Source organism: Chinchilla lanigera, unplaced genomic scaffold (genome assembly GCF_000276665.1).
Source record: "Chinchilla lanigera isolate Chin_1 unplaced genomic scaffold, ChiLan1.0 scaffold00032, whole genome shotgun sequence".
Lineage (NCBI taxonomy): Eukaryota > Metazoa > Chordata > Mammalia > Rodentia > Chinchillidae > Chinchilla > Chinchilla lanigera.
The window spans coordinates 15,156,651-15,182,537 of record NW_004955433.1 but is presented as its reverse complement, the minus strand read 5'-3'; the positions used below and the strand labels follow the sequence as shown (position 1 = coordinate 15,182,537).

At 42.1% G+C, this 25,887-nt stretch overlaps 1 protein-coding gene across 4 annotated transcripts in view; it reads right to left on the bottom strand.

The window, feature by feature from the left end:
• The window catches only part of Adgrg5 (adhesion G protein-coupled receptor G5), a 53,709-nt gene that overhangs the window by 27,287 nt on the left and 535 nt on the right, over nt 1-25,887 (bottom strand). Inside the window, exons 1-4 of one of the 4 annotated variants that reach the window (XM_013516255.1) lie at nt 25,503-25,855; nt 21,046-21,162; nt 20,879-20,931; nt 19,619-19,767 (exon numbers count right to left, since the gene is read on the bottom strand). The gene's annotated coding sequence lies outside the window, so the exon portion shown is untranslated. Of the gene's footprint in view, nt 1-19,618; nt 19,768-20,878; nt 20,932-21,045; nt 21,163-25,502; nt 25,879-25,887 lie in introns of those variants that run through there. The other 3 variants (XM_013516256.1, XM_005388400.1, XM_005388401.2) reach the window with 3 other exon arrangements.

Here is a 25,887-nt window from a genome sequence, read left to right as displayed (position 1 = left end):
TAGTACAACAACTATTGATAATCTCATACCTCTTTTGTCTGTAACTCAATATTATTTGTCTGTTTTCCTGAGAAACTATCTTGTAGATAACAATATGTAAAACAATAACCATTGATAATCTCCTACCACTTTTCTGTAATTTGGTAAGCCCCCCTATTATTATGTTATCCTTCTTTTACTCTTTAAAATAATAATAAAATAAAATAAAATAAAATAAAAAATAAAAGGAAAAGTAAACAACAGATGGAACAAAGAGAAAGAAAATAGCAAGATGGTAGATTTAAACCCAATCATATAGAAAATTACATTAAATATAAATGGACAAATGCTCCAATTAAATGCAGATTGTAAGACTGGATTATAAAAGCTAGATCTAACTATATACTGACTACAAAAAACACATAAAATCTTTTCTCTGGTACTCTTCCAATACAGGAGTAATTATCAGAATATATAAAGAACTCAAAAATTAACAGTAAGCAAACAAGTAATCCAACTGATCAATACAATAGCAAAGGAACTGAAAAGACATTTCTCAAGAAAAACAAATTGCCAATAATTATACAAAAAATTGTTCAACATCTTTAGCCATGAAGAAAATGCAATGTAAAACTATACAATATTGAGATTTCATCTCACCCCAGTCAGAATGGCTGTCATCAAGAGAACACAAAAAGAAAGATAAATGCTAGCAAGGTTTCAGGAAAAAGGAACCCTCCAGCATTATTGATGGGAATGCAAATTAGCATACCCACTATGAAAATCAACATGGAGGTTCCTTAAACAACTGGAAATAAACCTACCATGTGATCTACCTATACCATTCTTCAGTGTATACCCAAAGGAATCAAAGTTAACACTACACACTCCTGTTAACTGCAGCATAGTTCATAATAACCAAATTATGGAATCATCCTGGATGCCCATCAACAGATGATTATATATATATAGAAAGATTAGATGTATAGAAGGAATGTGTGTGTGTGTGTTTATATATATATATATATATTTCAAACCCAGCCTGGGCAACTTAGCAGTTTAGTGAAACTCTGTCTCAAAATAAAAAATAAAAAGAGCTCATAATACAGCTCAGTCCAAAGGCTCTAGGTTCAATCCCCAGGAAAAGAGGAAGGGGAGAAGGGGGAAGAAAAAGAGGAGAAGGAATGAAATGACGCCATTTTCAGGAAAATGCATGGAAATTGAGATCATTGTATTATGCAAAATAAGCCAGGTTCAGAAGACAAGTGTCAGATGTTTTACATGTGGGATCTGTATGAAAATAGAAAATGATATGAAAATAGAAGGGAGACTATCAGAGAGGAAGTGATGGGGAAGAGGAGGGCAAGGAGCAAGGGAGGGTAATGGGGAAGTGGATACATCAAAGTCTGTCATGTACATGTGCAAAACTGTTACAGTGAAGCCCATTAGTCTATATAATTAACATGCACTCATTTAAAAAAGAGATGTTAAGTGTAAAGATATGGATAAATTAAATGTAAAATGATAGAAAAGATATACCAATCATAAGATGGAATAGCTACTCTCCTATTCCTTGGGATAAGGAATATTATTGGGGATAAGGATTATATGAGGTTAAGGGAATAAATCCATCAAAAAATAGCAGTCTTAAAGGTATATGCATCTAATAACAGAATCTAAAGCAAAAATCGACAACATTGAAAGGAGCAGTAGACAAACCAACAATCATAGTTGCAAGATGCCATATTCCTCTCAGTGATGATAGAATAGACAAAAAGTTGGCAATAGAAGACTTAAGCAACACTATCAACAACTTTATCTTACACTTGGAACACTATTGCCAACAACAGCAAAACATACACTTTTCATGTGCACACTGAACATTCGCAAAGACTGTATTACTGTAGACTGTATTACTGGATATAAAACAAATCTAAATAAGTGTAAGAGTTCTAAAGTCATACAAAGCAGATTCTATGACTATAAGAAACTAAAGTAGAAAATGGTAACATAAAAATCTCTGGAAAAGCTGGACGTGGTGGCACAGGCCTGTAATCCCAGCACTTGAGAGGCTGAGGTAGGAGGATCACTTCAAGTTCAAGGTCAGCCTAGACTATACCGCAAGACCTTGTCTCAAAAAGAACAAAAAACAAAAAAAGTCTGAAAAAATCCCCAAACACATGAAATTCAAAAAGTATATTAAGTAAACCATGGGTCAAAGACATAATCACAAGGAAAATTACAAAATATTTTAGACTGAATAAAAATGGAAACATATTGATATTTGCAGGATGCCACTAAAGCAATGTTTTGAAGAAAATTTATGGTATTAAATGTTTATATTAGAAAAGATAAAAAATTTCAAGTCATTCATTTAAGACTTCACCTTAAAAAGTCATAAAAGCCTGTGATCCCAGTACTTGGTAGGCTAAAGGAGGATTGCTGGGCCCTAGAGGTTTGTTTGGGCTATATAGTGAGTTCAAGGCCAGCTTGACCTACATTGAGAGAGTGTCTCAAAAAAAGAAGAGAAGAGAAAGAAGAGAAAATAAGAACAAAGTAAGCAGAAGGAAGAAAATAATAAAGAATATAAATAAGTGAAATAGAAAAATGCAAAAAGCCTGGGTATAGGGGCATATTCAGGGTGAGGCACAAGGACCTCTGTGAGTTTAGGGCCAGCCTGGTCAGCCACATAGTGAGTCCAAGGATAGCCCACGCTGCATAGCAAGACCGTGTGTCAAAAATAAAAATAAAAACAAAACAAAGCAAAAAGAGTAACCCTGAAATAATTACTAAAATTGACAAGTCTCAGCCAGAATGATCATGGAAAAAGAAAACACACAATTTCAGTATCAGCAATAAAAATATCACTACAGAACCTACAGATGTGAAAAACATAAGGAATGTGATTGGGCATAGTGATATATGCCTGTAACTCCAGCATTTTTTTTTTCTTCCAGTACCAGGAATCGAACTCATGACCTTGTACTTGCCAAGCAGGCACTGTGCCGCTGAGCTAAATCCCCAGCCCCAACTCCAGCATTTTGAGAGGCTGAGACAGGAGGATAGCAAGTTCAAACTCAGCCTGGCAACTTAGCAATTCAGCAAGACATTATCTCAAAATAAAACATAGTAAAAGGACTGGTCAAGTTCCTCCTAGGTTCAATCCCCAGTACCACAATAAATAGATAGATGATAGATAGACAGATAGATAGATAGACAGATAGAGATAGACAAGGAATGGGACACCCCGGGTAACATGGTATGATCCTGTACCCAAAATAGAAAAAAAAATATGAGAATAATATTAACAATTTATTATAATAAACTATTTACATTATACAAAATATAAAAATTTCTTGAAAGACACAAACTATGAAAGCTTTCTCAAAAATCAGCTGGGTATGCAGTGCACAATGGTAATCCCGGAGACTGAGGCAGGAAGGTCACAAATTCAAGCCTAGCCTGGGCAACTGAGTGACTAGCAAGATCCTGTCTCAATATTAAAAAGTTTTAAAAGGGTGGAGGATGCAGCTCAGTCAAAGGACCTGGATTCAATCCATAGTACCATACCAAAAACAAACCAACCAACCAACCAAAAAACAGAAAGAGGGAGGCAGAGGAGGAAAAGAAATAGATAATATGAACGTTCCTTTATTTATTGATAGTATTTATTAAAGAAATTGCACTCATAATTTAAAAGCCTTCCCACAGAAAATGTTAGGTTTTGGTGTCTTCACTGGATAGTTATTCCAAACGTTTAAGAAATAATAACACCAATTCTACAGAAAATCTTACACAGGAAGAAAAAATGATAATCCTAAGCATATTCCCTCAGAAAATAAAGGAGGCAGAAATTCTTCCAAACTCATTTCATAAGGCCAATCTTTCACAGCCACAGACATAACAAGAAAAAAAAAGAAAACTACACACCAATATCCCTCATGAATATAGTTCCAATCCCAATCCAAATCTCTGAAGGAGATTTTGTAGAAACTGACAAGCAGATTCTAAAATTAAATGGAAGTGTTGGATTTAGCTCAATGGTACAGTGCTTGCCTAACAAGTGGAAGGCTCTAGGTTTAGTTCTCAGCACCAAAAAAAGAAAAAGAAAAAGAAACGATATTAAAACAGAGCAGATTCTGTTTTAAATAAAATTTAAAAATAAATTATATTAAATGGAAAAGCAAAGTACCTAAAAGGTTAAAATATTGTTGAAAAAGAACAATGTTGGAAAACTTGCACTACCTGATAATAAGGCTTTCTATAAAGCTATAGTTATCAACATTATGTGTTATTGGCATAAGGTAGATATATATGAATGGAACAGAATAGAGTGCAAGCATATACCTACCGATTGACCATACTGATTTATATTTCAATTCTTGCTGCTGTCAGTTAATTTTTGACAAAGATGAGAAGGTAGTTCAATGAAGAGAGTATAGTCTTCAATAAATGGTCCTAGAAAAACTACCTGATGCCAAAATAAAAGATAACTTGGAACCATAACTTGCAACATACAATATTTAACTCAAAATGCACCATGGATTGAAATTATAAAACTTCTGAAAAAAAACAGAGAAAATCTTTCTGACTTTGGGTTAAGCAAAGATTTCTTAGACAACACCAAAGCCGTGTATCCATAAAAGAAAAAATTAATATTTGGATTTCATCAATTCTGCCCTTTGAAAGTCATTGTTATGGAAATGAGAAGACAAACTGTTATAGCAATTTTAGGTTTACCAGAGCGAAGAAATGGAGTGGCATACAGAGAGGTGGAGGGGACCAAATATTATTATGCCCACAGGCTGAAAGGAGCTGCATACTCCAAAGTCTGAGCCCCGAGCCTTTTTTGGGGATGTCTTATAGGGGTTTTAGGTAGAAAGGCAAGGCTGAGTTACAGAGGCAGAGCATGGCTAAGCACAGAGGGTTTGAAGTGGGCTGTACAAGCAAGATACCAGAAGCAGGCTGCCCAAGCAAGATGACAGAAGTGAAATGAGACAGCTGTTTTGTGCAAGCAACCCATTTTGGTCTTAAGTTTCTTTTGGGGGGGGAGGGGGAGGAGTACCAGGAATTGAACTCAGGACCTTGCACTTGCCAGGAAGGCACTGTACCAATGAGGTGTACACCTAGCCCCTTAAGTTTCAGTTTCCCAAAGTTTTGTTTTCATCATTCCCCCTCCTTGATGCCTATACAGTCCATCTCCCAGGGGGCTATACAGATGGAGTGCCATGATCCAGGCAGTGGCCCTCCTAGTAACTGTCATCTCTATGAATCTCAGTAGGGTGTTCAAGAGACACAGCCGTATTGTCACAAGTAACAAGATGGTCAGCAGTGGCCCCACCAAGGGCAGGAGCCATGATGTCCATTAGCCTGGGATCTACCTCTGGCCCTCTTTTAGTTCTTTCCTTCTCCACTGGATCCTGTCTTTTAATCTCCTGACCTTGGTGGTGCCCACCTCTGACTGGTTTACATACTGGCAGCATATTTCTCCCAGGAAGATGTATTGTCCTTCTCTATGATGAGGTCTAGGGCATGCCTGTTTTGCGGGGTTACAGCTGCCAGTGAATTAATGTGGCTTTGGAGGGAAAATAGCCAGTCAGCCACTCAATAAGTGGCTCATTGTTTAGTTCCCAGGACAGCCTATAGTATATCTCTACAGGTGTCCTGATTCCTCCTATCCTGACCCCTACTCCAGTGGCTATTCCTGAGCCAATCAAGACTGAGGCTAGCAGTGCTCTTTTCCCTGACTGGGCTGCTGCCAGGATGCAGGGGCATCTCTATCTACTCGTCTGTATAGATAGAGATTTCAGGAGTGAGGAAACCCTGGACACATGTGCCCACCCAGTTTACTTGCACATGGAGATAAACTGTGTCCCCACATAAGTAGAATGCCCCATGGGGACTACACTAGGTCATCTGATTGTGGGAGCAGATTCTCAGGAGACTCCAGTTGGCTGGAACTGGGGTCCCTATATAGGTCTTCCTGTGGAAGGGCAAACACAGCCAACAAAACTGAGGTCCTGCCCTATGAAGCAGACCAAAGGTGACATTTAGGATCTTGTAAATCTAAGGGCAGTGTTGGTAAAATGAGTCAAAAATAGAGGCTGGAAAAATCTATACATCAGAAAGGTTGTTGTTGTTCTCAGCCCTTACCTATCAGTTCTTTTTGAACCTCCTCCACTTGTTTTTCATGTGCCCTGTCTTTTATCCGCTCCTCCCCCATCAGAAATGCCCATGTGGGTCACATAGGTCCAACATGTAATTTTTTCATAGTAGTTGTAGCAGGTTTATCCTAGACCTGTGATTTAGCTAAACTAGAAGTATACCCTTGGGACCATGGTCAGCAGTATATTGGCACAGGGTGGTTTTTTATAGCAATAAGCTGGCAAATAGGTGTAGGAGCTAAACCCAGTAACATGGCATCTGCCCACGGTCATTGGGCAAGTACAGGCTTCAGAACAGGTGTAGACTGGGGTGTCATTACTGCCCAGCAAATCCAGGGCCTGAGAACTGACAGCCAGGGCCACATTCTGTGGTCAACAGGACTAAGACCCTCAAGTGGAAGTAGTCTGGGTCAGCCAGGGTTTGGGAAGATAGGGAATCAGTAGTTGGCTAGACAAAAACAGATACTACCAGTTAAATACCCTATTCATAGGAAGAAGGTTAGGGTCAGCAGACATCTTTCACCTCATGTGTAATTGGCTAGGGTTACCTCAGCTAGGGCTATAGTGAAGAGAACACTTGGGTTACAGACATGAGGGTTGCTAAAAACCAGGGGTGATAGTTCATTATAATAAGACTTCATTGGCCATGGGGGATATTTTCTTTGAACAGAGTCCTCAGGCTTCTGCTGTGCAGAGACTAGTCAGCTTCCACTGTGACTAACAAGGCTGTTGTCTCAACGCTGTGTCCAGGCGGTCTCCATCTGAGTTGAGTTTTCAGGGGGTCTTGTAGGTCAGGATGAGTGGTCCAGGTGACTGAGGAATCCTCATGGTAAGCCTTTTTCAGCCTGGAATGGTGTACCCAAGGGACAATACCTACAACTTTAACAGCAGTTGGGGTGAAAGTGCAACAGTGTGAGGCCCTGTCCACATAGCTGAAGAGATTCCTTTTTCTTGTCTTTGACCGAGGCAGAATTCCCTGTTAGGAACAGGTGTGCAGCGCTGCCTGAAGTGATTGGAATTCTCTTGGGAACAACCTTATTGATGTAAAAGAACACTTCTCCTAGAGCCTGTAACTCAGTGGTCAGGTTTGATTCTCCTAGCTGTCCAACATCTCTTTGAAGGCTCTAGTTATGGGATGGGGAGCCTCCCAAACAAGATCTTGTAGGGAGAGTAGCTGGATGACCCCAGTGTACATCAGGCCTGTAGTGTGACCAGAGATAACAAGTCAACCCAGGGCAAGTGGGTTTCCTGGCAGAGCTTCGCTGTGAATAGTTTTCAGGGTACAATTCATGTGCTCTACTTTCCCTGAACTCTGAAGTCTATGGGCTGTATGGAGATCTCATTTCATCTTCAGTAAATTCACTATCGTCACTTCTGATGGTGAGGGGCAGGTAATACCACAGAGTGATTTCTCCAAGTGAGACCATGGCCACTTCTCAGACTTTCTCTGTCCATGTACATATGGTTTCTACCCAGCCCAAGTACATACAGATGAGGACTAGCAGATATTTGTAGCCACAGCATAGCTTTATCTTTGTAAGTCTACCTCTAAGTCATCAAAGGAGGAAGCCCCAGCATATTGTATTCCCAGAGTGGGCTTTGGCCATTGGAAGAGGTTGTTTTAGACACAGGCTTGGCATCAGTTACTTACAGTGACACAGTGACACAGACAGATGACAGCCAGGGTATGTAGAAGTATTGGCTCAACAAGTTCTTTAAAGCTATCTTTCCTAGATAGGTCAGTTAGTGATATTGTTGGACCAGAGAAAAAACTGTCATCTGGGATACAAAGGTTCTCTGGTCAGGTAGGCACCACCATCACCCTGGAGTCTCATAGACCTCTTCCCTGAGGGCCCACTGGTCTTCCTCTGGAGAATATGTTTGTTCTCTGGGTTAGGCAAGGACCACTGATATTTTGGGAGCCTCTTGAGTTGGGGCTGGTTTGCTTTTGCATGCTCTTTAGCTGACCTATTCACCCACTGATTTCCTCTAGTAATAGGATTTTGTTCCTTTCAGTGTCCCCAAGAGTAGATGATGGCCACCATTTTCAGTTCCCAGATGGCCTCCAAGAGTTGGAGGATCTCATCCTTGTTTTATATTTTTTTTCTCTAGCATTCAGTAATCCTCTTCCCATAGATGTGGGGACTGTAGCAAAGGTGCACTTGGGTTCAGTGAGATGTTGACAGTTTTTCCTTTTGCCCATCAGATAGCCCACATAAGGGTCCAGAGTTCAGCCCTTTGTGCTGACCATCCCTTTGGGAGGGGGCTAGCTTCAGTGACTTGCTCAGCGGTAGTGACTGTATATCCAGCCAGACGTTCTCCATCTTGGATAAAGCTGCTGCTGTCTGTGAATAGGGCAGCTTCTAGTCTGGGTTCTAAAGTACCACTGAGGTTAGGCCAGCTGGAGAACACTTCATCAATGATTTCCTCACAGTCATAGTCCAGGTGTCCCTCCTCAATCAGCAGAAAGGTGACGGGATTCAGGTTCTTACTAGTTTCCAAGGTGACTCTAGGGTTCTCACAACGTAGCCCTTGGTATTGAGTTATTATGGCATTCGAGAGCCATTTATATCCCTGGCTGTTCATCAGAGTCATGACAGAAGGAGGGACCTTGACCCAAATGGCTTGTTCCAACATCGGCTTGTCAGCCTCTTTGATAAGGGTAACTGTGGCTGCTAGAGCATAGAGGCAAGAGGGCCGTCCTGTGGCAATGGCATCCAACTGTTTGGATAAGTATGCCACTGCCCTCTTCCAGGGTCTATTTGAGTTTGGACCCTAAGTGCTATATGTTTTTTCTCATAAAGAGGTTAAATTATTGGCTTATATCTGATAGCCCTAGCACAGGGGCACAAGCAAGTAATCATTTGACCTCTTTGAAAAGTCTTCCTTTTGTTGGTGCCATTTGAGAGGTTTTTTTTTTTGTCTGGCTCCATCAGTGCCAAATATAGTGGTTTAACCTTTTCAGAGGTTAAACATGGTACACATGGTACACATACACGACAGAACCCAGTTGCTCCCAGGAATTCCAGAGCTTTTTCTTGTTAGGCCTTGTAATAAAGCATATGACCTGTTTCTCCAGTCCCAGAGAGCAGGGGCCTTTCCTTATGACAAATCCCAGATATCTGGCAGAGGGACAGCATAACTGTGCCTTTTTCCAGGACACCTTGTAACTAAAGGGGAAGGGCTGTCTGGGAGAGTCATCAGTGCAGGTATGGATGGAAGCACAGGAAAATATGGTGGGTGCTGGAATTCTTTATCAGAAGGAGCTCTGGTGAATTGACTTCTTTTGACCTTTTGCAGTTTGGTCTGGACCCTTAGCAATGAAGACCTTGCTCTTTCCCTTTTTATTAATGCATAACTGAGCCCAGGCTTGGAGGGTTTGAGAAATCTCCAGCTAGGAGTCAATATAGCATGACCTGGATTTCCTGTAACCATTCTTCAAACTGCTCTGGCTGTATGGACATCCAGGATCATTTTGGGAGGCCACCCAACCTAGAAGCAAAGCCAATCTACCTCACAAAGGGTCTGCCATTGGCAGGCTTTACCACCATATTTGCCACCAAATCCTTTTCTGAAATTTTTTATCATACTAGGACAACTGATTTGCTCTGTATAGTTCCCATAGTCTAAGTTTTCCACCCTGTGGAAACAGACAAGGGTGGGAGTCCCCTAAAGGAGACCACTCAGATGCCTACCTGGCCATATCCCTTACAGGAACTTAGGCATGTCTTGGCTAAGGTATACTCATATTTACCTGGGCCTGGTCAGTCTCTATTATGGGAGACTTATGTCATATGATGTCACCACAGAAACACAGGTTAGGGCTCACTCAGATCCCATAGCTTGTACTGTGGAGCCACAAACATGTTCACACTCACTCTCACAATCATTCAGAAGTTATAACATTCCTCTCCCCTTATGGAAATTCCCTGACTGGGGTCTCCAGTTTGAGACTATGAGAGGTGATCAGACCCCCTTCCATCTGTGGAACAAACTAACTTGAGATAGGCCCCAGGGCTTTACCTTAACCAGAAGATATGACAGGAGACCAGCCCACCTCTCCACTGAGTCTGGTGAGAGGGGCTGTGTGTCTGTTGACCATCCCTTCCCAGTGAAGGAGGTCCTGCCAAAGCGGTGGAAAGCACAACAGCTTGTTTTTCTGGGGAGGATGTCTAGCATCCACACTCCCAACTCTGACTGGAGGCACAAGGGGCCAACACAGTTGGGAACCAAGTGTTACAGAAAACTTAGGTTTGCTGGAGCAAAGAAACCAAGCAGCACTCAGAGAGATATAGAGAATCAAACTTTATTATGCCCACAGGCTCAGAGGAGCTGTGTACCCCAAAGTCTGAGCCCTAAACCTTTGTTGGGGGTCTTATACAGAGGTTTTAGGCAGGAGTGCACAGGCTGAGTTACAGAGGCAGAATGGGGTGTAGTTAAGCACAGAGGGTTTGAGGCAGGTTGTACAAGCAAGATACTGAAAGTGGGCTCCACAGGCAAGATAACAGAAGTGGAAAGAGACAGTTGCTTTATACAAGCTACCCATTTTGATTCTTAAGTTTCAGTTTCCCAGAGTTTTATTTTCCTCATGAAAACCACAGTCTGTATATTAGTCAGTCTATATATTTTTGTTATGGTGACCAAATAACTGAGAAAAACAATTTAGAGGAGAAAAGGTTTATTTTGGCTCACAGTTTCAGTGGCTTCAGTCCATGGTCTGCTAGTTCTGAAGCAGAAACATCGTGGTGGGGAGGGCATGGTGGAGGAAAGCTGATTACTTCATGGCAGGCAGGAAGCAGAGAAACAGGGAAAGAGTCAGAGAGTAAGAGGCCAGGAACCAGAATTAGTCCCCAAGGTCATGAGCCCTTGGGTCTCTCAACCCAATTTGGTAATTAAGAGTAACCATCACAGTCTGGGAGAAAATATTTGCGAATACTTACCTGGTTTTTTTTAAATCAGACTATTCAAAGACTATTTACAAGGCTTCTTTAAAATGTGGACTATATTTAAAAAGTATAACTAATGAAAAGACAGAAATACCAAATTAAAGGGAAATGTTTAAATAGCACTACACCAAAAAAGCTATATAGATGACAAATAAGAATAAGAAAAATGTTCACTCTTACTAGTAATTAGAGAAATACAAATAAAAACCACAGTGAGATATCACTACATACCTTCTCCAATGTTTAAAGTTGAAACAACTGGTAATGTCAAGTGGTGTGAGGATATAAAACAGCTAGAAAGGTCCCTCATTTCTGAGGGACAGCAGAATAGAACAGCCATGACAAAAGTGAATGAAGTCAGACACAAAAGACTATTTTGCGACCTCACTTATATGATTGTTTAGAAAAGTAAAAATAATAAAAGTTAGAGATAAGAGCAATAGTTGCCAGTGAGCGGAGAAAAGATATTGACAACAAAGGGGCACACAGCAATTTTTCAGGGCAATAGAAATGTTTTAAATCCTCACTATGACATACACATTTTTGTGAGTGTAGGCACTTGTTAAAATTAATGAGACCATTTTCCAAAGGGGTGAATTTAGCTGTTTAACCCAGACATTAGGAAACCCAATTAAAAAAACATTGAGAGGATAGATAAAAGGAAATTAAGAAAAGAGAGGGGAAGAAAGTCAACATTCCTTCTCATGAGGAAGAAAACTCACAAGGTTTCAAGGCAGGAAGACCACAAAATTCAAGATAGCTGTTCAATGGTAGTGGCACAGGGAAGTTGTTAAAATCTTGAGCTTTAATTTTTCCACTGGATTTGCAAAGATCTGAAGTGAGAAACTGTAGGGACAGGCACATTCTCCAGTCCCTACACAAAACTCAAGTCTAAGCTCCGAAAAAGATTGTTTGGTAATATATATGAACTTTACATCCCAAAAACCCTTCCACCTTAAAGCTCACTGTTATAAATTTACCTATGAGTAAACAACAATAACAAAACACCAGGAAAAGTAAAACAAATTATATACCAACACATAAAGAAGGCAGTGATAGTAAACAATGAACAGATCTCAGTAATAGCTCTCAATGTTAATGACCTTAACTTTCCAATGAAAAGACACAGACCAGCAGATTGGATCAAAGAACAGAATCCAACAATATGCAGCATTCAAGAAATTCATCTAGGGGCTGGGGGTTTAGCTCAGCGGCACAGCACTTGCCTGACAAGCACAAGGTCGTGAGTTCCATTCCTGTTATCGGAAAAAAACAAAACAAACAAAAAAAAGAAAGAAAGAAATTCATCTAATCTAAAAAGATACTCATAGACTAAAAATTAAAGGATAGAAAAAAACATTCCATGCATCAGGACTCCAAAAACAAGCAGGGGTAGCAATTCTAATATTAGACATGATAAACTTGAAGTTAAAATGGATTTAAGAGACAAAGAAGGTCACTACATACTAGTTAAAGGAATAATCCAACAAGAAATAACATTGATAAACATATATGTATCAAATACTGGAGCACCTATCTTCATAAAACAAAAACTGTTGAATTTAAGAAATCAAATAAACATTAACACAATCATAGTACGGGATTTTAACACACACACACCCTTCACAAAGAAACAGATCAATTAAACAAGGAACCAATAGGGAAATTTCAGAGCTGAACCACACCCCTGAACATATGGATTTAATAGGTCTATACAGAGTATTCCATTCCTTTACAACAGAGTATACATTCTCTTTATCAGCACATGGTGCTTTTCCCAAAATACATCACATACTAGTCCACAATGCCTGCTTAAGTAAATATAAGAGTTTAAATCACCCCATGCATACTCTCTGACCACTATGCAATGGAAATAGAAATCAACTACACCTCTGCTATTCAACGTAGTACTTAAAACATTAGCCAGAGGGGCTGGGGATTTAGCTCAGTGGCAAAGCGCCTGCCTGGCAAGTGCAAGGTCATGAGTTCGGTTCCTGGTACCGGAGAAAAACCAAAAAAAAACAACAACAACAAAAACATTAGCCAGAGCAATTAGGCAAGAGAAAGAAATAAAAAGGACACATACAGGAAAGGAAGAACTCAAATTATCATTATTTGCAGATGACAAGATACTCTATATAGAAGACCCAAAGAACACGATCAAAAAACTCTTAGAACTAATAGCCAATTTTACTAAGTAGCAGGACATGATTAACACATAAAAAACTATTGGCATTTGTGTATATAGGATGAGAAGGAAATTCTGAAAACAATACCATTCATGATCACGTCAAGAAAAATGAAATATCTAGGAATTAACCTAACCAAGGAAGTGAAAGACCTCTGCAAAGAAAATTACAGTACTCTGAAGAAAGAAATTGAAGAGGACATCAGAAAATGGAAAGAGTTCCCTTGTTCCAAGATAGGCAGAACCAATATTGTCAAAATGGCCATGCTTCCAAAACTCTTACACAGATTCAATCCAGCCCCAATCAAAATACCAACATCTGTACTTTACAGATCTAGAGAAAACAATCTTAAAATGCACATGGAACCAGAAGAGACCCCAAAAACCAAACAGAATTTCAGGCAATAAGAGCAAAGCAGAAGGCATAGCAATAGCAGACCTCAAAATATACTACAAAGCAATAGTGATTAAAAAAAACAGCATGGTACTGGAATAAATTCAGACATGTGGATCATGGAACAGACCAGAGGATACAGAAACCTCCCCAGACATATTCAACTATTTGATTTTTGATGGTCTAATTTACTTTTATAATTGTGATACAAAATACCCAACACCCACAAGTTGAGGAAGAAAAGGTTTATTTAACTCCCAGTTTGTAGAGGTTTCAGTCTACAATTGATTGCCCCCAAGGCAATACATTGGGGCAGACAGACATTGCAGAGGAGAAACAGCTCATGGTGGGCAAAATGTAGCAAAACAAGCAAGACTTGACTACAGCTCTTTCTATCCGCTATATCTTATCCAGGCTACTTAGGGTGGGTAACAATCACTCCATTAATCCTGCTGCCTTTGATCCTAGTGTTGCACCATGAATCAATCCCAGTATTACACACAGCCACCTCTGAAAGAGCCCCACCTATGATTGAATGAGGCTTTGGAGAGACACAAGCCATAACACTGATAGAGGGTCAAAAAGCTTATGTTGGAGGAAAGATAGCCTACTCAAGAAGTGGTGTGGGGAAAACTGGTTATTTGTAGAAGAATGAAATTGGACTCTTATCTCTCACCACATATACTAAATTAAAATCTAAATGGATCAAAGATCTAAACCATAAAACAAAAACAGTAAACCTTCTGGAAGATAAAATAGGTAAAACATTTGAAGGCACAGGCGTAGGAAAGGATTTTCTAAACAGAACCTCAATTGCACAAGAAATAGCAGCAAGAATCAACAAATAGGATTAAATCAGACTAAAAAGCTTCTGTATAGCAAAGAATCAATCAGCTGAGCGAGGAGATAACCTACAGAATGGGAAAAAAATCTTGCCAGCTACTCCTCAGGCAGAGGACTAGTATCTAGACTATACAAAGAACTAAAAATATTAAACCAACTAAAATTAAAGACCCAATCAAGAAATGGACAAGAAAAATGAACCAACACTTCACAGAGGAAAAAATACAAATAGTTAACAAATTTATGAAAAAATATTGAACTACTCTGGTCATTAGAGAAATGCAAATTAAAACAACACTAAGATTCCATCTTACTCCAGAAAGAATGGCTATCATTAGGAAATCAAACAATAACAATCCCAGAACTCTCCTGCATTGTTGGTGAGAATGCAAACCATTATGGAAATCGGTGTGGAGATTTCTCAAAGAATTGAAAGTAAAAATTCTGGGGCTGGGGATTTAGCTCAGCGGCAAAGCGCCTGCCTGGCAAGCGCAAGGTCGTGAGTTCGGTTCCCGGTACCGGAAAAAAATAAAAAAAATAAAAAAAAGAAATTAAAAATTCCATACAACCCAGCTATTCTTCTGCTAGGTATCTCCCCCAAACAGTTTAAGTCATCACACTATAGTGATACATCATACCAATGTTTATAGCAGCACAATTTATAATAGCTATGTCCTGGAAGCAGCCTGTACACCCATCGACAAATGATTGGATAAACAAAATATGGTATCTGTATATAATGGAATACTACTCTGCTACAAAGAATGACACATTCGAGGCATTTGTAGGAAAGTGGATGCACCTGGGAAATATAATATTGAGTGAAATAAATCAGACACACAAGCTTAAATACCATATGGTATCTCATTTGATGGAGGCAAAATATAAACAAAGAAAGTGATAAAGGATGGATAGGAAGGGACAAGGAGACAGATCTCATTCAACAGGGAAGTGGTTCAAAGGAATAAGGATGAGGGGTGAGGAGAAGGGAAAAGGGAAATGAGAAGAATAGGGATCTTAATATTGTACACCATAACATGAGCTAAGACAAATAACATCAACAACTATGAAAAAGGTGATAGGGGAGCCAGAGGAACAGCAGGAGAGGGGGAGGGAAGGTGAAGGGTATTTAAAAAAACATGTAATATGCACATGTAACCACTGTAATATGCACGTGTAACCACTCCCCAAGATGACTGTAAACTGCATGAACTGCAAACATGTACTAAAAATAACGTAACAATTTATCCTATGGAAACAAAAAAGCAAGCTAGGAATACATCCATATAAAAATGTTTAGAATACTATTGCTAGTAATAAAGAAAATTTGAAAACTATGTAAATGTCTTATAAAAGAAAAATAATGAAAAACTGTTGAGCAGATTCATAAAAAAACTAAATGAGTGGCTACCATATGATCCAGCAGTGGTGCTCTTGGGCGTTTGCCCCAAAGAAATTAAAAACTCATGTTCAGTTGGGTGCAGTAGTACACACCCGTAATCCCAGTACTTGGGAAGCTGAGGCAGCAGGATTGCTGTGAGTTCGAGGCCAGCCTGGGGTACAAAATGACTTTAAGGCCAGCCTGAACTACATAGTGAAACTCTGTTCTAAAAAAAAAACAAAAACGAAACCATGTTCACACAAAAGCTTGTTTATAGACATTCCAGGCAGTTTTATTCATAATGGCCACAAGTTGGGAATAACCTCTACGTTCCTTAAAAGGGTAAATGGTAAACAAACTCTGGCACATCCATACCATGACATACAACTCAACAATTAAAAAAATTAAATTAAAAAAGAGCTTCTGATACATACAAGTTGGATGACTCAAAAGAATTAGAATTATCCTGAACAAAACAAAAAAGCCAACTCAAGCTGTTGCATACTGTATGATGTGACTTGTACAACATGCTTGAAATGAAAATTATAGAACAGGGACAGATTCGTGGTTGGCAAGCGTTGGGGAGGGTGTGTGTCTATGAAGGGAAGCTGCAGGATCCTTGTGGTGATGGAATAGTTTTGTGTCTTGATTGTGGTGCCTGCTACAGGAATTTACATGTGTGATAAAATTGCATGGAATGAAATACACACCCATACTATGCACCTAAAAAAATGAGTGCCCCCAAAAAACTGGTGGAATCTGAATAAGCTCTTTGAATCATACTAAATCAATCTTGGTTTTCATATTGTACTACAGGAACACAGGATGTTACCATTGAGTGAAGAATACACAGAACTAGGGGCTGGGGATTTAGCTCAGTGGCAAAGTGCCTGCCTGGCAAGCGCAAGGTCATGCGTTCGATTTCCGATACCGGAGAAAAACCAAAAAAAATAAAAATAAGAATACACAGAACTTATCTGTAGTATTTTTTGCAAGCACCGCTGAATTTATAATTTTCCCTAAATTAAAAATTTACAGAGACAGTAAATGGATTAAAAATTTTTTACTAAAATTATGCATACACAGCCATGTTAATGAGGCGGACAGTATATACCTGCATAGAAAGAGCAGGCAGAAAATAACTCACAGGATATATCACATTTATTATTTTTATGGAAAAGTATATTTATATGCATGTTCAAACATATTGAGATATCTAGAAGAACAATTAATCAAAATGTTAATAATGTTATTTTGAGAGAAGCTCTTTTTACTTCAATTTTTTCCTGTTTTGCTTAAATTTTATATAACTAACATGTATTACTTTAATAACAGAAAGAAAAATTTTTTAATGTTTAGAATTTTTAAATGCTCCATATGACTATTTATCCATACGGAAAAATAATATTCCTTATGAAAACTAAAAGGCATGTTGCAAAACAACATCATCCCAACATTACAAAAAGGAATTGTACTTTTTATATATGCAAAAACAAGAAAGACATACATCCAAGTATAAATGGTGGTCACGGCTAGGTGATGAAATTATGGGCCTCTTAGTACCATTTTACCTGTCTGTGTTTTCTGATGTTTCTCCATATAGTATAGTTATACTTCCCTCAATTTCTATGTATTCTTGGGATAGCTTAAAAATTTACATCTTTCAAATGTGAACAGTAAATATGAAAGGCCATAAAGGTAAACTAGCCCTCCAATCTGCAGACTTGACCATTTAGCTCAGTCAGTTGCCCACAGGATACCAACTGTTAAGAGTTTTGTGTATTATCTTCCAGATCTCTTCGTACAAACATAAGCAAAGAGGATTTCCTCCGTTTTATATGAAAAGTAGCAGGCTCTACATATTGTTCCACACTTTGCTTGTTTCCCTTGAAAATACACCACAGAGAGCTTTCCATAACAATATTTAGAGAGACTCCACTTCTTAACATATTTTAACTTTGTAGAGATAAGCCAAAATTTAACAGTCCGCTGCTAAAAGCCATTTGTAGCAGTTCTAGTCTTTTGCTCTTATAAACAGTGCAGCTGTACTTACATCATTTCCCACGCATGCCAGTTCACTATGTGTCCATTTGTGTATCTGGTTCGACTTTTCCCTAGCAGTTTCTAGAAACTCTTTACATAACAAGGAAAGCAGCTGTCTGTGACATGAATTGCAAATATTTTTCCTTGTTTGTCATTTGTCTTTCAACGTTACATATGTTTTGTTTTAGGCTTGTTTTTATTTTGTTTGGATTTTTTGCCCCCTAGGGGCTTTTTTTGCTTTGGTTGTTTTTGTTTTTTGAGACAGGGTCTCACTATATAGCTGAGACTGACCTTGAACTCGCAGCAGTCCTGCCTGGGCCTCCAGAGTGCTGGCTTACAGGCATGCGCCACCACTCCTGGCTTGAGATATCATTTTACTTTTTTGTCTTTTTTTGGTACTGGGAATCAAACTCAGGACTTTGTGCCTGCCAGGCAGGTGCTGTGTCCCTGAACTGTATCCTCTGTCCTTAAATTATTTTTATATAATAAAATTTATCAGTATTTTCTCTTTAGGCATCTGGCTTTTGAGTCACAGCTAGAAAAGCCTTTTCCATTTCAATGTTAAAAGGAATTCTGCATCTTTTCTGGGGTTGTGTTTTGGTTTGGGGGTGGGTTTTGTTTGTTTTTTTGCTTTTGGGAGGGGTTTTTGTTTGTTGGGTTTTTTTGAGGGCGGGGAGGTGGTTTGGTTTTTTCCAGTACTGGGAATTGAACTCACAACGTTGCGCTTGCCAGGCAGGTGCTGTGCCACTGAGCTAAATCCCCAGCCCTTGTTTGTTGTTTTTTGAGACACACGGTCTTTTTTTTTTTTAAGACAAGGTCTCACTATGTAGCCCAGGATGGCCTCGAACTCCTAGCCATCCCAGCCTCCCAAGTACTGGGATGACAGCCATGCACCACCACACCTGGCTTCTTCCGGTACTTTTATGCCTTCAATTTCACACTGGAATCTCCAGTCCATTATATTGGTCCTGGAACATAGTGTGAGATATAGATAAAATTTTGTTTCCCCAGTGGTCACCCATTTTCCTTAATACCATTTATTAATATAATGCTTATTCTAAAACAGAAATGGAGATGTTGGATCAGAGGCTAGGTTCTTATTTATTTGGCTATTGCTCGTGTGTGTGGCTGTTACCTTCTCTGCAGTCATTTGTCCTCTCAGAACCTCAGAGAACAGATGAAGGACAAGGTTTGGGGAGACCAAGAAAGCCGCTAATTAAACAATGTAAGGACTTCAGATGAGAAAACCAAGGCTGCAGTAGTAGAGGACCTGGGAGTGCAGAAGGGGCCTCTTCCCAACTTGTCCACCCCTTCACAGTACTAATGGGTAAACTGAGGCCCAGCAGGCAGGCAGACAACCTTCAGGGTCTGCACACTAGCACCAGGTGCCCAGGTCCTTAGCCACACTGCTCCCAGGCAGGCACCAAACGAAAAGGACCCTGACCCCACCTTACAAATGGAGAAATCAAGGCCAAAGCAGAAGTGACCCCTACCCCAGCACCCCAGATAGAAGCTGTGGTTTCTACCCCCTTTCTCAGGGCCAAGCTACCAACTTCACTTCTGCTAGCAACCTCCAGGTGCCCTTCCCGTCCTGTGCACCATCCCCCACGCCCTTGGCCATCAGGTTCCCCTCCTGGTAAGTCATTATTTGGAGCCCTCTGTTACTCAGCAATCCCTTACCTGACTTCCAAGATGGCGCCAACAGATTGCAGGGAAACCAAATACCAAACAAGAGAAGGAGCTCGCTTGCAGTTCTACAGCAGGCTGAAACCCAGGACTCCAGACTCCAAGTCCTGGGCTCTACTCCCAGTGATGGCCAGGTAGCTGAGCTGTTGAGTAAACAAGGAAGACCCCAGTTAGGCCAGCAGAGAGGTGTGGAGACACGTGAAGCACGGAACAGAGTCTTCAGAGGCTGTGAGTTAGTAACTAGTGCCCGTATTCAGTGTCCACGCTGTGTGATGTTGGGCAAAGAACTTGGGTTCTCAGAGCCTCAGGTTTTCTCATCTGCAAAATGAGGCTACCTGGGTTCCAGTACCAGGGAGCAAGACCCAACCACTGAGCTATCCACACTTCTGGGAGTCAGGCTCTGACCCAGGTCCAACGCTCTGAGCTAAGTTGCTAGCCTGGAGTTCGTCTGCATTACTCTCCGGGTTGATCACACTTGTGAAAGCCCACCCTGCTCCTGCACATGGCCTCACTGCCTCCACTGAGCTGCTGCCCCTGCCCACCATACCCCAAGTCACCACCTCAGGCTTCCTCTTGGCCTGGGTGGGGAGTGAGTGAACTTGTAGTCTCTGCGCAACAGCCCTGAAAGCTGCTATTGCCAGAGGGGCTATTTCACAGAAGAACAGAGGGAGGCTTCAGCAAAGCCAACAGGTAGCCCTCAGCCCCAGGGCCCAGTGCTCAGAGAAGGTTGCCTGGTCCAGTTTGCTGAGCACAAGCTGTGTCCTGTACTGAGCACCTGAGAGTCCCTCACCCCTGCCACTCAAGATGAGGGTTACAGGGCCAGCCCCATTTTACAGATGAGAAAACTGAGGCCCAGATAATCCAATAATTTCCCCCAGGCTACATGAGGAAGCTAAGACTTGAACCCAACACCTAATCACTCCTTTTTTTTCTTTTTAAAATTTCTTTTTGTCAATCTGTGGATCAAACCCAGGGCCTTGTTCACGTGCTGTGCCAGTGAGATACAGCCCCAGCCCTTTCGTTCCCAAGTTGAAATCGCCTCTTTTGATAACACAGCTGTCTACATCCCCAGGATCTAGAGTTGCCACCCAGAGCAGGAAGAAGGTTGGGTTTCCAGCTTTCAGCTCCGGGGACATCACGAAGCCAGTGACCACCTGGGCAGGGGCATGTCCAGAGCACACGAGGTTCAGGGGTGCTGGGGATAAGGCCAGAGAGCTGGATGGGGGAGAGGGAGGAGAGACCCAGGGAACTAACCTGTGACGCTGCCACCTCTGCTACCGTCTTTTCACGATGCTGTCTTGCGGCTTCTGCAGGAAGAACAGGAAGTCGGAGGCGCCAGCTGCAGCAACCTCTCTGTTCACCCCACACCCATACTCCCACTTCACTCCTCTCGCCTCTTTCACCCGCCACACACACCGCACCCTCGCTTCACTTCTTCTTTCGCTGTAGTAGCTCCTGCTTCCTCGGAGCCAAGGCCCAGGCCAAGATCGCCACGGTCTTCTCCCCAGGGCCAGCACCTCCAGGGGACAGCTGCACCTCTGTGGAGGGGCGCGAGCACTGGGTAACAGGGTGCTGTGCAGAACCTACGACCACCTCAGCCCTGCATACTGGTGAAAGCAATAGCACCGCCCTGTACGTCCGTTTCCCCATCCACAAAGAATGATCTCTGCCTGACGTGACAATCCACAGGATTAGTGATGGCAGGGACCTGGGGCAAGTTCTGGGCCAGGCTGCCTGGGTTCCAGTACCAAGCCACCACTCATCAGTTGGGTGACTGGGGCAAGAGACTTAAACTCTCAAATTTCAGCTTCCCTACTGGTGGCAGTACCACCTGGGGGCGGAGAGCCTGCTGCAAAGTGACTGCAACGCCTCATAACACTGTCACATTTCACATACAAGGAGCCTGAAATCCAGAGAAGCAAGGACCTGGCCCCAAGTTGCCCTGCCCATGGCAGGGCCATGGGGGAGAGGCCTCCCTGGCAGCAGAGCTCAGAACACGTGGCACGAACAGGGGGCAATAAAACTGGCTGCTTCTCCTTGAAACGGAGATCCCCAAAAGCCTGTGCTACACCAGCCACACGCTCTGCAGAACTCCAAGGAAAGGGAGGAGTGACTCATACGTGTGTGTGTGTGTGTGTGTGTGTGTGTGTGTGTGTGTGTGTAGGGGGGGCAACACAGCGACTGCGGTGGTGGGGGGCAGGGGTCTCCTCCTGGGCCCCAGTCGGATTCCCTGGGAAAAATGTGATTCAGGAATGTGCTCTTCCATCCCTGCAGGGTGGGAGGTGGGGAGGGAGATGCAGTAACGAGAAAGCAGACAGGTCCCAGCATGGTCTCCTGCCTCTGTGCCTGACACATTCACCCTGCTGTGTTAGCCCAAGCATGGCCCACAGGGAGTACAGGTAGCTCTGTGGGACAGAGCAGGACAGCTTCCTCCTGGACAGCCAGATCCCACCCCACAGGGTGCACAAAGGCTCTGCAAGGACATTGGTCACATCCCTGCTGGTTTACTTGGATAAGCCCTTGCCTCTGCAGTCTTTTGCAGTTCTGTGGTATGGGGGGACTGAGTTACACCCATAGCTGTGTACTTTGGTTTTCTATGACAATGACCCAGATCTTGACCTCCAGCCCTTCCTGTCTGAGGTCACCTGAACCACCAGCCACCTCCTTCCTCACAGCCAGTATAAGCCCAAGCAGCTGTTCTCAGGACCCAGGAGGAGACCCCCGCCCTCCGGGGCAGCCCCTCTGTTTCCCACCTGGGATGTCAGTTACTTAGCCCTGCACTCCACATCCTGGAACTCACTTCCATATATTCTACTGCTCAAAAGCTCTGACCCCTCCTAAATTCTACTTCTACCAGGTTCATGCCCACCTCTCCGCTCTGTCCCTGCTGTGACTCACATGAACCTCAGCAACCCTTCACCTCCCCGCAACCCTATGGGACTCAGCTCAAGTCCTGCCTCCTTCTGGAAGACTTCTCTGCCCCCTACTCCCCTATAGAACATTCTGGAGGCTGAAGCATGAGGAGGCATGCCAGGGTGCTACTCAGTCCCTCAGGAAGGCTGTAGGGCCACATGCCATTCCTAATGAAGTGTCTGCCCACATGGGGACTACTCAAGTGGATCCTCAGCAGGACAGGACTGTAACTGAGTCACGGGGTGAATGAGCAATTTGCTTTCCAACTTTGTCCCAATCTTAGTTGCATCCAGCAAAATCCTTGGTTTAGGGATAAATTATCTTTAGCCTCTTTCCAACAGACTTATGCCCTTCTAGTCTTTTATCCCGTCCTTCAGTCCTTTTTATTGGACATCAAAATAAAATTATTTCGGCAGCACTAAAGATTGAACCCAGGGCTTTCAACACTGAGCTACAGCCCCAGCCCCTTTTATTTTTTATTTTGAGATGGGGTCTAACTTACTATTAGACATCAAAAACAAGAGATCTGATTATTTAAAATTACTATGGTAAATTATATATAACGTAAAATTTACCATGTCAACTATTTTTAAGTGTAAGTTCAGCGGCATTCACATTATCGTTCAACATTGGCCACTGTCTCCAGAATGTTTTTCATCTTGCCAAACGGAAACTGTACCCATTAAACAAAAACTCACCAATCAGGGCTGGGGATATAGCTCAGTGGCATAGAGCCTGCCTATTTCCACTACAAAAACAAAACAAAACAAAACAAAACTCCCATAGCCCTAGCCCTGAGCCCCTGGTAACCATCTCCAGGAATCAGACTACTCTAGATACCTCCTGTAAATGGAATCCTACAGTATTTACCTTTCTCAGACTAGCTTATTTCACTTCATCTAATGTCCTCAAGGCTCCTTCATGTTGTAGCATGTGTTAGGATGCCCTCCCTTTTAAAAATTGAGTAATATTCCCTTGTGTGTATATATACATACCACATTTTGTTTATCCATTCAACTGTCAATGGACACTTGGGCCATTTCCACTTTTAAGCTATTATTAATAATGCTGCTATGAACTTGGCTATAGAAAGGACACCCCTTTCAAAGTTTCTAGACAGATTTTAATAACACTGTTTTGTGTGCATGTTGTTTATTTGTGTAATTTTTTATTTATGGTAACTAAGTCAGACTGTCTATTTATCCTAGTACTATGATAGTCCCTTAAAGTGTACTTACATCCTAAAAGGTAAAATAATGTGTAGAAAAATGGCTAGTAAACAAAGGCACAAGTGCTAAGTATTGATGGTAAAGCGCTGAGGGTACAGAACAAAACTATAGTGTAAGAAATACTGACACAGACCTCAAGTCCAAACCCTATTGTCCTGAGCTGGGGACAGAAGCCCTGCTGGGGCACACTGGGGAGGCTGGCACCACATGCACATGGCATTCAGATGCCTGGAAGGTAGAGTGTTAGGAACAGGGGTGACAAGGGTAAAACTGAAGAGTTAGACCTCAGCTCTGAGACCCACCTCCCAGCATGACCTTTGACTTCTGAATTTCACTTTCCTAAGACACGGTGGTTAACAACACGCAGTACACAGGCTGCTGTGATACTAGGTGACCCATGTGAGCTGCCCAGCCTATGGCCAGAACACACCTCGGATCTGAGCAGGTGAGTGCCCTTCCCAAGAGAAACTCCCTTCCCCAAGGCAGTACAGTATTTCTTGCTTCCTTCCTTGAAAGGGGCTCATTGTGTTGAGGCTATAGCCAGAGTTTAGGTACAGCTTCTACCACCTTCTGTGCATCCCCAACTTCAAAAACTGCGAAAGAACTCTGGGCTTTGGGTTCAAGACTGTTACTTACTGGCTCTGAGACCCTGTGCAGCTTTTCAGCCCGGAGCCCCCCTGAGCCTTCATTTTCCTGGCTCTAAATTTCAGATGTCCTTTTCCTGAGTTCTCAAAGTCTGACTCTCTAAACTGCACAAGAAGCCAAGACCAGCCCCTGTAACATTTGCGGATTAGCAATATGTTAATGCTAATCAAAGCCCCTGTATTCCCACCAAAATTGGTCTCCTATCCATTAACAGATTATCGTCAGCGCTTTACCTTCAATACTTAGCACTTGTGCCTTTGTTTACTAGCCATTTTTCTACAAATTATTTTACCTTTTAGGATGTAAGTACATTTTAAGGGACTATCATAGTACTAGGATAAATAGAAAGTCTGAGTTAGTTACCATAGTTGCCATCTAGTCAACCACAGGGCGGGGATACAGCTCAGCGGCACAAGTGCCTGCCTGGCAAGTGCAAGGTCCTGAGTTCGATTTCTGGTACCAAAAAAAAAAAAGTCAACCACACCAAACACGTAAGCAGATGAAATGACAAGTGAAACTGCATATCTTGCAAAAAGTGTGAGATTTCGTGAAGTTGATGGAAGCAAATGAGGGAGAAAACTTTACCAGCTGATGACCACAGAGAAAGAGAACGTTTATAAGGGAAGTGACTGGGACCTTCTAAAAAGAAGTGATGGGTTATCAAAGGATTCAGAATGATCCTTGCGTTTGAGGAAGCTCTCAAATACTTTTCCGGGGGAAAAAAAAAGGATGCTGCAAAACCTACTCAAAAAGAAAGAATGTTACATACTCAAATTTGTTAGGAAAAGAGTCTTCAAATATTAACATTTAATTCATTCTTCGCTCTGTTTAATGTGTGCATGATCGCAATTATAATCTAAATATTGCTAATAAGGAGGTAAAACTAATTTATCTTCGTAATTTTTAGTTTTCTCTAAGTACTAACTCACTCCCGCCATATTCACATCTGTGAATTTTTCATCTTCTTTTTTGAACAGATAAATTTCAGACAGCCTCCCCAGAGACAGGATGTGATGGGGAGACACCCCCCTTCCTTACTAGACCGCAGACAACCTACTCCCAAGAGAGGAAGCCCCCAAAGGGCTGCGCACCTGGAGGGAGGAGAAGCGCATGACACCCCATGCTTCTTCGCGGGCGTTGAGGCTGCTTTGGTCGGCCCTTTTGGTGGACAGAACTGACCCCGGTGAGGACATAGAGTCACTGGCCCACGTCCACTCAGTGGCTGCAATGCCAGTAGAAAAAGTACAGTTAACAAAAGTCTAAAACTTGGTTAGCGGTCCACGTGTTGAGCGGGCACAGCGGTGCCCGAACGCGGGGCTTCTGGTACGGTCGCTGGCGCTCGGGGAAGCTGAGGCGGGAAAGCCAAGTCCCCGTCCCGGACCTAGCCTTAGGTCCCCCACCCCGGCCCCCACGTTAGGGTGCGGCCGCCGTCGGTCCGGCCCGCGCCCGTTGCCCGCAGTCAGGCTGCAGTCCCCA